The sequence below is a fragment of the Protopterus annectens genome, chromosome 2.part0 (assembly GCF_019279795.1).
Source record: "Protopterus annectens isolate FY-2018-M chromosome 2.part0, PAN1.0, whole genome shotgun sequence".
NCBI lineage: Eukaryota > Metazoa > Chordata > Ceratodontiformes > Protopteridae > Protopterus > Protopterus annectens.
In genome coordinates, this window is record NC_056728.1 from 1,095,344,113 (window position 1) to 1,095,356,617 (window position 12,505).

Sequence of the window (12,505 nt, forward strand, 5' to 3'; positions counted from 1 at the left end):
ATAACTAGATAGGTAGGGGTTCTAAACTCAATACTGGCAACTGTGATACTGTGTGGGTTTGTGTCTGAGAAGCACATTACCTGTTGTGTATGTTGGTATACCATTTTAAGGCCTGTTGACTCCCTCACCATGGCATTACTTTGCAGAGCCAGTTAATGTCATCTGCTGTACATGCAACATGTTAAACTGTACAACCCATACCAGCCATCTGTACATATGTATATGGAATACCCTGATGTTTGCAACCAATATGTTGTCTGTGACCCTTAACAATGGGCATTTATGAGACACATTGCCAAACTGTCACAGTCGCTGTAGTGACAGATATGGCAGCAGCAGACCTCGTACCTGTCTGAAACATAATGCTGATAGACAGACTGTTACCCTATCACTGTATCACATCACCTTGCAGCAGTCTACAGACAGACATCAGGTGAATGCCATATATGAAGCTGGGGCAAACAGCAAAGATTGGGCACACCCATCACATATTGCTGTGACACACATGGGAAATGGATAGCGGAACAAGTCATCCAACTGAATGCACCTTCCCAAGGGTATGTGTTGTTACATGGAAATAGCTGTCATTAACCTACAATGTCAGTCTGTCATGGTTTTACCAGATGTTGGCCAGAAAACCACATGTACATGATCAATGCGAAGAAATCATGTGTCAAAGATCAGGACAATCTGCACACATATGCAGAGGTCAGAGGTATGGCCACCATCTGTACCCATACCTCCCAAGCTGTCGGAGCAAGGACTGTTCATAAAGCCATATATAATGGGGTGACAAAGGACACATAATAGGGACACCTGTCAAATATTTCTCCTACAAACATATAATGGTGATAGCATAACAGGGTTTGCATTAGCATAGATGGTCTGAATGGTATGAAGTGTGCAACTCATAATGTCTGCCATTATGTTATAACTGCAGCCCCCAATGGTTTGGCAACAATGTGCCAGACAGACACAGGTGTACGAGAAAATGCACTACTGATATGTGGATTGCATCAAGGCAGTCTGTGTAAACTGTACGGTTGACAGGTATGTTTGAACCACCCTGCAGGTTGCAGTCTATGTTTGGCAGGGTGTACCTGCACTGACAAATGAAACAGTTAAAAGAGATCCCAGAACTGTGGGACAAGAAATATGTCATACATGTCTGTACTCATTGCATTAGAGACGTGATTGCACATAAGAAGCTTAATGTCATGAGAAATACTGCAAATGAAGGTAATGCCACACAAAGAAGGTATCATATTAGCATACCAGAGGACATCCTGTGTGTTGCACTTGCCGTGGGCACGCTATGTGCTGCCAACTGTCACATTACTACTATTTGTGTCTCACACTCCACAATTGATAATGTCGCACACACATTGCGTGTTGCCTATGTGTGTGCAATATGTAGACATGGAAGGCCCTGTGACTACTGTGTGCCCATAAGATAGGTGAATCTGTTGGAGTTAAGGTCATGGCTAGGTTTGTGAGAGACCTAGTGCCAATACTCCGGTGACCTCCTCTGTATGTATGAGCCTGTGGTACTACAGAACACTGAGGTGACATGTCTGAAGGCTAGCTGTCTGTGACAAGGGGTATATGTATGCAAGGTCACACTGTCTGCCAACAGTGTCCCTCACACACTGTTGCATGCATACACACCTGGTAAACATGTACATATACAGCTGTACCTTGGCTATGAAAAGGTTGATGTGTTTCCACTCTGGCATACTCCACATTGGTAATGTCTGCAAGGCCACAGCCTGCAGACACACAGACATCTGGAACACAAACAGAATGGGTCTATATTACCAAATTGAAAAACCCTTTATGCAAATACCTAAACGTCGACACCTATAACGCGAACCACGAAAATCCCGAACGTACTAAACAGCGAAAAATAAAACAACTAACTGTCATAGTTGGCCAACCCCACCACCCACTACATACTACCTACCCAAACAAAATAAATAAACCACATACATACACTAACTAAACCCTACTTCTAACCTAAAGTAAAGCACCAAAACCCTACTTCTAACCCTACACTAAACCCCACATACACAACTAACTATGCACTATCCTTATCCCCTCCCTAACCCTAAGGTCCGTAACTACCACACACATCCCCTACAGACATACACCCAAAAAATAAATAATACACATACATACATTTAACAAAACCCTACTTCCAACACTACACTAAACCCCACATACACAACTATCTATGCACTATCCTTAACCCCTCCCTAATTCTAAGGTCCGTAACTACCGCACACTTCCCCTACAGACATACACCCCAAAAAAATAATAATAGACATACATACAGTTAAATAAATTCCTACTTCTACCACTACACTAAATGTTATATACATTACCTATCTATTCAATTAACTTAACCCACATCCTAACCTTAAAGTCCTATCTATCACACACTTACCTTATTGGTCTCTGCCCCCCAACTATGTCAGGCTTTGTCCAGATGTCATACACTAAGAGGTTGATAGGTATAGTATATCATTATTTAGTGCCTTCCTTCCTGATATCGTCCCAGTAATGTAGCAGAATCCTAGACATGTTATGAGGAAGAGGCCATATATATGAGGCCAAAGCCTGGGCATTCTGTGGGAATCTGTACAGTTGAGAGGTCTGTGTATGTCTGGCTATTGTTAACAGACTGACAGGACTGTGTAGCAGTGTAGTGTGTAAATGTTAGTTGGGCTGTGTAGGGAGTGGGGTAGATGTGAGTGTCATGGGTCCTTTTCTATTTGACTGTGCATGCTGCTCCAGTTTCTGGTGGTCTATCGGCTGTGTATGTTTGTAGGGGCAGACTGAGACATGTCCCGTAGCACTACAGGATTCCTACTACACTGTGGCTTGGGGTAGTGTGTGACTGGCAAACAGGATATATTTTTTCATGCAGTCATTCAGTTGGCTTACTGATATGTCACTGAAACTGCGGTGCAATTGGTTGTGGTTATGCACTTTCACATCAGTGTCTGTTTTTCACTTCTGTTACATCCCTGTAGTGTCTGATATATTTGCAAATGCATGTGTAATTCCCCACAGCTGATTTGGGGTAGTGTTGTGTCAGTCTGACTGTAGTTTGGATGGTGCTTGGTGACATGCTCGGCAGCTCAGTGTAGTTTCCCTAATGTTATGTTATGTCCCCATATTCATAGGATGTTCAGTTATCTGGCTCATATCTTTGGTCTGGTTCCCATAACTGTTGTGTATTTCTGACAAATCAGTGGGAAGATGTGCGGATTGAAGTCACTAACTAATGAGAAGCAATTGAGACCCAGACTTGTCATATTTCGGACAATATATGTTAGAACAGGTGTTACTGCAATAACTTTCTCAGTTTATCTACTCAAGTATTTAAGATATGCCCCTATTTTCATGTCTTTGTCCCCCCACTTTGTCAGGCTTGGTCCAGATTCGTTGCACTAAGGGGTTCTAAGCATACCTCTCGCATGCTCAGAATGTCCAGGTTTTTGGCTCATATTTTTGTTCAGTTCAACAAATTATTTGTATTTTTCTGGTAAATCATTGTCATGATCTGAGGATTTCTGTCAGTAAATAATGAGATACATTTCAGTGTCAGATTTCATATCCTTCTGAAAATGTATGCTGCAACAAACCCTGTTACTCTAGCAACTTTCTAAGTTTATAAGAGCAATATTTAAAATATGTCCCTAATTTTGGCCCATTGTCCACCCATTTTGACAGCCTTTGTCTAGATTTCTTGCACTAAGAGGTTGAGAGGTATGGTTCTGAGGTATGACTGCACTACATGTTATATACATGTATCTATCTATCTATATATATATATATATATATATATATATATGCATATATGTTTATGTTTATATATATATACATAAATACACATATATATATATATATATATATATATATATATATATATGTTATGTATATTTGTTTATATGTTTTCATATATATGTATCTCTCTCTCTCTCTCTCTCTATATATATATATATATATATATATATATATATATATATATAGATACGTGTGTGTGTGTGTGTGTGTGTGTGTGTGTGTGTGTGTGTGTGTGTGTTTGTGTGTATTTACAAGGCCTGGCTGATTCTACAGAGCTTTTTCCCTACTGTTGAATGACTCTACTGCATGATATAGGTTCATAGGTTCATAGGTAGGTACTAGGCTATCTGCCCAAAGGCATTTATAAGCCTAGCCAGAATGTGTTGGCTTTCGCCACCCCCTTAGATTAGGTCCCTGTGCCTCTGTCCAGCAGAGCCACTGAAGTGATCCTCGGGGTAAACTTTCTGTTTCCCATCCACTCATCAAGGATTCTTTTGAAGAGTGTTAGCGAGGAGCTCTGCCCAATGTAGACTGGAATAGGTTCATAGTATGTTTGAAAAAGCATCAGAAAGTCTTATAGCTCAAATGGTGTACTGATGGTAAGCTGATTATTTCATTGCTGGGAAGAACAAGGGCTGATGGAGACAGAGTGATTAAGCCAGTTTTAAGCAGGTTTGCATGGTTTGTGTGAAGCTAAGCGATGCTAACAGATGATTAAGTCCTCTTAGCTTCATTTAGCAATGCTTACACCCAAGCTAATTTTTATTAAAGAAAAGAAAAAAGGGTGATAGGAAAGTGGTGAAATGGGGGCAAACAGGGGGTAAAACATTAGTAAAACCAGCTAGGGATGTGCATGATGGGTCTAGGAAAGGATCATAGCGCTACATTTCTTCTGCAGCAACAGCTGTGAATAATGTGTAAAATTTGGGATTTACCTCCTCACACCCCACAGGGAGAGATGTTGATGACAGACATTTGTCGAATAATTTGTTGGATAGATTGATTAATTTCACTGCGCATTGGGTGAATTTTAGAGCTATGTACAGGCAATGATTTTTTTTGTGGGACAGATGCCCTTTTTTTAGGTGAGAGTGGGATGTTGGGGAAGGGCTGAAAGTATGTTTGGGGAGGTAGGTTGGGTAGGATGGGGAGCATTTGCAGACAGACAAGACACACCAGACAGCAGACAGGGGTGGTATATGACACATGAGGAGGGTAAACACCTTGGATGGGGAGGGTGGTTGGGAATCAGAGGCCCATGAGCCCCCAAATGGATACAGTGGGACTGAGGTCCCCACCCGTGGGCAGTCACCACTGCACCTTCACTTCCCCAAAGGTGTCTGTGCTGAGGGTCTGGACAACAGGGGCGGCCTGCCCCTTGAGATGCACCAGGCAGCCCTCCATCTGACACAGCTGACCACCTTACTTGGAGAGGATGACACTGCGCACCATATTCTGGAACATTCTGCTAGTGATGGGCTCCTCTCCATGCTCACGCCCGGGGGGAAGATCGGCCCCATCCCCTGAGATGGTTCCACCCAAAGGTGGTGCAGAACCAGTGGAGGAGGATGTTCTGGATTGGGTCCCAGACGTGCTGAGACTGGTGCCACAGCCAGATGGGGTGGGACAGGTGGATCCACCAGGATATTCCTTCCCAAATGTGCTATGGCATTGTGGTTTTCAAAGATATATTGGTTAGTCATGAGCAACACATTTCAAAATTAGTTATAACAGCATACGTGGGTTTTTCCATTAACCCAAACCAACAGATTTGAAACAGTTGAATAGCAAACTGAACACATGCATAAATGGAACAGCAGTAAGCATTTTAACAGCATGCACATTACATTGATGGCAACAGGCCACCAATAATCATATTTGAACAAGGTATGTTAATATGCAACCAATGAAATATATGAAGAATAATAGAAAACATGTCCCAACAATAGGTTTTGAGAACAACATACCCATAGTATATGAATAATAATTATTGATGCAGATGATGGGGGGAGAGAATGAAAAGTCCATTGACAACTGTATCAGCTTCTTTTTTTCACACCAGTACTGCTCAGTACTCTACAGGTCTTCCCTCACTTTACATCCATCTATGCCCCATAGTTTCTTTGGCACATACATACTTGTTAGACTGTCAACCTGTAATGGTATGGGGCAGACTGGGTGAACTATGGCTACTTTATTGGAGGGGGCTTGTACATGTCAGGGTTACATATTTGACAAAGAAGGGGTACCCTGCAATGATCTTGTGTGAGTCTGCTACTAGTATAGTTCATCTGGATTCCTGTCTGTGTCCAAGGTGATTGGCAACAGTGACCACTAGCAATGACAGTGTGACACTTGAGAGACATATATCAGGAAGAGGACATGGTGTATGTACCTATCCTGTTGTCATTTGCAGGCATGAAGTTGGACAGTGGGACAGTTGTACATGGTGTATTGTTATACCCTTCATACAGCTACTACAAATATTTCATTACCTGTAAGATCTGTGGAAAAAATATCTGTACCACTATCTGACTGTTTATACAGATATTCAAGATTTCTTGAGTGTATATATGCACATAACTCAGTACCACTCCCTGGATTCAAACAGTGTCCAGGTGTGCTAAAATGAACTACAAGGCTGTTTCTCATCACACTGAGCTACTGGAGAACTGCCATTTTTGTTTGACTGTTTTCTGCCTAATACTGTGTGGGTTAGACAGTCTGACCTTGTAATCCTGAGATTCATGCATGACAAATAGTTATTGTACTATGTAGTAATCCTTTGAAATTATACAAGCTGGAAAGTAAAGGTTAACACAAGGCACTGCAGCAGGGGACACACTATAATACATTTGACATTAGTATTCAGGGTTCGGATCTTAGTACATAACATATGTCATAGTTCATGCATATCTTGATTTACAACTTCACAATCTACTGTTTTGCCTACTAGCTAATTCTCAGACCAACCTTTGTTAATTCATGCTGTCAAAGCCATATTTTCTGTGCAGAACCTTTACACATTCTATTTCAAGGTTTACCTTCATAATGTCGATCACTTATAATTGACCGGCCACATCACCAAACCGTTTCCACGAAACCAGAACTGCAAAAATTTTCAAATGTCAAAAAAACTTCAAATTCAACATTTCCGACTGCGCCACACCTCCACATCAGTGCTAACATTGGTCAAAAAGGGGGCAGGATTTTGCCATTCGGAAATTTGGTTTTCGACGTTTTGAAAAGTCGCAGTTCGGTTTTAGCAGAAGCTGGGTCAACCATAAAATGATAGGCATTATGAAGGTAAACATATTTCAACAACAACATACCAGAATAAACACAACAGTTGGCGGTTTAGGTTTTTATTGTACGTATATCACACAGTGCTCTACTACTGCATATGCTGTAGATGACTATAAGTCTGTCAAATGTCTCTTTAATCATTAGACACAGAACACAACAAACAATTTACTTCTACTTATTTATTTCACTATATACTGCAAGGTAGATCTGTACTCTCCAGCCTGTCAGTGCAGCCTTGTCAGTCTGTCCACATGGGCCTCAACATTGCTAGCCCTCTCCACTGCAGCTGTAGGGGGAGAAACAAACAAACATTCAGCATACCTGTCTATCACATACTCAGGCTGTAAATTGGTACAGCTATATCTGAGATACTTACAAACTGCTGGAGCATGGTTGTCCCAAGCTTCTTGGATCTACTGGGCCAAGATCACCCCCTTCCTCCCCTTTAGGTTGGCATAGTGATGCCATACCTGCTCACCAGTTCAGGGGATGCCAGTGGCACTGGTGAGATCATGTGCTAGATGGTCCCAGGCCTCTGCTTTATACTGTGAGCTCTGGCACTGGCCCTGCAGCAGTCTGTTGTCATGGTTTGCTACAAGGAGCCCAACCCTGACTCTGGACTCCAAAATGCCCCAGCGCTGCACCCAAAAGTGTGAGCCCTCAACAACACCTGACATAGTTCCTACTCAGAGCACGCTACAACAGATTCTGACTCCCTGTGCCATTTAAATAAGGCTATATTCCCACCCTTTACCTTCATTGGACCATTTTGAAAATGCTAAGCTCAGCTAAGCAGTGCACAAATCCGCTAAGCTGAGTTAAACAGTGCTTAAAGGGGTAATTGCTGAGCACTGCTTAACAGTGTGCAAATCTGGTTAGTTTTGCTGAATGCTGCTTAGCATTCACATATCAATTACTACATAATTTAAAATAAAAATAATTTTAACACTGCTTTCCCATGTAAAAATAAAGTGCCTGTCTTGGTACTCAAACTGTGAACACCTGCATGCAAAGCCAGGACACTAACCACTACACTATCTCAGCATTCAGATTTTAGCTATATATTTTTATTTATCTCCTATGGAATGTTTAAGCGATGCTGAGCAGAGGACCATAATATGCACACCTGCCCAGCTACGCTTAAACATACCTTAGAATAGTAAACAAAAAAAGAAATTTAATAAACCCACTTTATTTACATGCATCTGTACTCCTTGCCAGTCACAGTAAGGGAAATTGTAAAGTGACACATAGGGACAGATTTTAATTATTGCTCTTACAAACTTAAAAAGTGTGACTGCAGTTTTCAAGCAAATCAGTGGGAAATCCCTCAGGGTTTAAGTCAGAACATAATGACAGACATTAGAGTTTCAGACTTCATACCCTTCAGGAAATCCGTGCTAATGTAAACTGTTTATTCTATCAACTTTCTGGGTCTGTAAATGCAATATTTAAAATGTGCCCCTATTTTGGGGCCTTTTTCTCCCCATTATTTATGACTTTATACAGCTTTCTTTCTCTAGGAGATTGAGAGGTATGTGAGGCAGGCATCTGGGCATTCTGCAGAAACCTATCCATTGAGGGGTATGGCCGTACGGCACTTTTACAATGGCAGACATTTGGGTCCCAGTCTTCATACCCTTCAGGAAATCCATGCTGATGTTAACCTTTTATTATATCAACTTTTTGAGTTTGTAAGTGCATTATTTAAAAAGTGTCCGTATTTTTGGGCCTTTGTCCTCCCATTATTTATGGCTTTGTACAACTTTCTTGCTCTAGGAGGTTGAGAGGTATGTGAGACAGGCATCTGGGCATTCTTTGGAAACCTGTACAGTTGAGGGGTATGGCACTTTTACAATGCAGGGGGTGTGTGACAGAACCTGTCACACACTCCCTGCATTGATATCTTGCTCCCCCTATCTAGTTCAGTGTCTACAGACACTGTTTTACTCATTTTATTTGATTTCAGTGTCCACAGACACTGAAATGCTTTTAAAAAGTGCCATACAGCACTTTCTGAGTGCAGGGGGCATGTTAGATGTGGGTGCACTACTTAAACACACATCCTGCACTCAGTAGTATTCATGTCCATTTAGCCTTAGCAGCAGTGTGCCTTCATGAATATGCAAGGCTCACTGCTGTTAAAGCTATGGGTAAATGGACACAGTTCACTCTGTGCAGAAATAGCACTATTCCTGCACTGAGTTTATTGAATCCCGGGGATGATATATTAAATGAGTTCTTATTATGACAACTGTTACTAGGACTTACATATTTTCCGACCGTATAATTTCTTATGCTAGGAAAGATGCATTTATTTCACTTAAATTGTAATCTATGCACTGTATTAAACACACGTTATATTAACCAGAGGGTGTATTCAATCCTCCTTTACTACGCATAATTAGGGTAGCTTCACTTAAGTTATCCCCCATGCTCAAATATAATAGGGAAATTGATTTTGTTTCATTCTAAAAAAAATATATATATATAAAAAATGAACATTCGCAGGAATCTGCCTAATTCCAACTTCACTACCACGAGTGTTGAGGAAAAAATTAAAAAAAAAACAGAAAAAAATGGTACTCTTAAAACTTCATTGATGAGCTCAGTCATAATAATTTCAAAACTCATAAAACCCAGGTAGTGCTCTAAAGCAACAAGCCTTGATTTTTGGAAATAATTGTGACTGAGCTCATCAACGGAGTTTTAAGATCATTAGTTTCTCTGTTTTTTATTTATTTTTTTTATATTTCAAATTCATACAACAATTTACATTACTTCAAAATGCTTTCCTTCCCCCATAAATTAGCGGCTATGCACAAAATACCCAACACTTTGTGGACTATATGCAAAAATGATTCATTAGCAACAATATTTCAATAATGACTTCAAAAGACACAAAGTAATGAATGACATGCATGATTGAAAATGGCTCAGCTGTCTACAAATCAGTCTAATTTTTAACCATTTATTTGAGCAATATATTATGATGGGTTTTATAGGGTCTATTTCATATGAGCGAATTGCACAAATTGCGAATGCTCATAATATCGAACGTACAGGACCTCGAAGTGCTTTTTCCGAGATCGCAGTACAGTGAAGAATGAGATATTTGCCCTTTCCTCACTGTAGTGTGATCTTGGAGTTGGAATATATATTTAGAGGGGGGTGTGGGGGACACAGCCCCCCACAATAGGAAGTTCGAGGTCCGGTACGTTCGATAATATCAGTGTTCGCAATTTGTGCGATTCGCTCATATGATATAGACCCATTTCATATCAGGTTGTATAACTGGTAAAGCACTGGAAAAAGAGAGCAGAAATATCTTTAGATCTATAGGAGTCTTACATCAAATCTTTGAAAACATGGAAATTCATGCATAAATTCTTGGTCATTATAAACAAATATCTGTTTTTCTTGAGTGGCCTAGTCAAGATCTCTTCTGTTTCAGAAACTCTGTACTGATATATTTTGTTTATATACAAAATGTGATTACTTGTCATGACTTTGTAATACTATTTCCATTTGCTATATGTTTAAGACTGCGCCATGTTCTCAGATTTACAATGCAACATTTTAAGTTAGGAGATATTAATTGATGTTTGGTGAGATCTTCAAGTTATGGATTAATTAATTAGATTTCTTGTTTTCCTAATAACCTTTTTTATACTACAGTAGTGAAAACACTTGCAAATTGTGTCAGTAAAACTACATCACTTATAGTGACCACTATATCCCTGTTTTAAATATGAAATATGTTTTTTGGACTAAAAACAGTTTGAAGAACACATTCCCCTTAAGATTTCAGATGTAGTTAAAATGCTTTGTGATTTTCCTTTGCTAAGGAAGCTATTTTGCTTCATAATTTGCTTTTGAGGACTTGACTAAATCTCTGATTTGTTTGCTTAGACTAGTGAAGGATTCCTTCTGCTGAGCCTGTTCCTGCTTATTTTTGGGCATTAGTTTTTTCTTTTTGTTGCTACCAGTGGCCTACCAGGGGTTTTTTTTTCTGGAAAAATGTGGGTTTAATCTAGTCTGGTACAGCTAATTCTATACAACTGCTTAAGTGTCTATATAGTGCATTGGTGTACACCTCTGTATAAAATTCTGTGTTTTCTGGGTTCAAGGGAGCTTTGAAATTTATTATGTCATCGCTTTGTAGAAGGTAATTTGTCTTGGCAAAATTCTTTAATGTTTCTGAGCTTGATGGCATATCTGGCTTTATATTTATTTCAAAGGAGACCTTTTTGTGGTCTAATTTTACAAAAGAAGATATTACATGGTGGAGATGCATACTATGTCTGGGATATTTGAGCCCCGAGTGGGTGTGCTGACTAGCTATTCCAGAGCATTTACACTGACAAAGTCCAAGAACCACTGAGTCTGCATGTTAGACGTCATGTATATTCCCCAGTCAATGGTAGGATAGTTAAAAATTACCCATGAGTAAGGTACTGGGCTGCTTAGTGAATGACTCGAGTAAGTCCAGGTATGTTTTAGCTGATTCATGGTGAGGGACCTATAGCTAGCGATAATATGGAGGTGATTTTGCCTATGATTAGTTTGAGTGGAGAAGCTCAAAGGAGTCATACTGCTTGACCAGTTTTGAGGTGTATTTATCCTTTATAAAGATGGATACACCCCCTCCTTTGGTTCTTTCTTGCTCAGTTGGTGGTCTGAATGTATGGAAGGTGTTGTAGCCTTGCACAGTTGGGGTGCTTTCCACAGCTTTGAACCATGTCTCAGTGACTACACAGATGTCAGCATTTCCCTAGGTGAGGAATGCTTCTAGGGGGTGCAGTTTCTTGTTTAGATTCCTAGCACTGAGCAGCAGTACCCTGAGCTTATCAAGAGACAATTTTGTTACTGTGAGAGCTTGGTTACATTGACACTGCCTAAAAAAGGCACTATTGGGTGGCTAAAGTCTTTGCCAGTATCCAAAAGCCTAGAGGAGACAGATGCAGACCATATATGTTAAAAATGTTGTGGTTTGTTAATTATGTCCACCAGGCTGGCAAATATTAGATCCCCTTCAATGGGGTACCAAAAGTTAAGGCGATGGTTAAAGTCAATCATTTTTTGCTTGTATTGTGGCATCATCCTTGGTGAAGGTAGAATGCTGCTCAAAACTAGGCTCATACCTGTCTGTGGCACATAATCTGAGAGCTCAGTCAGGTCTATCTTTATATATAGTCTAGGGAGGTATGTCTCAGGTAATTCACATCCATGTGGACTATGACAGAGTCATACTGGTAATTGTGGCTGAGTGACTTGGGTGCTTACTGGCATCTAACAGATAGCTAACCGTAACCTTCTCATTATCCAGCCTGGTGAGAGAGGCATC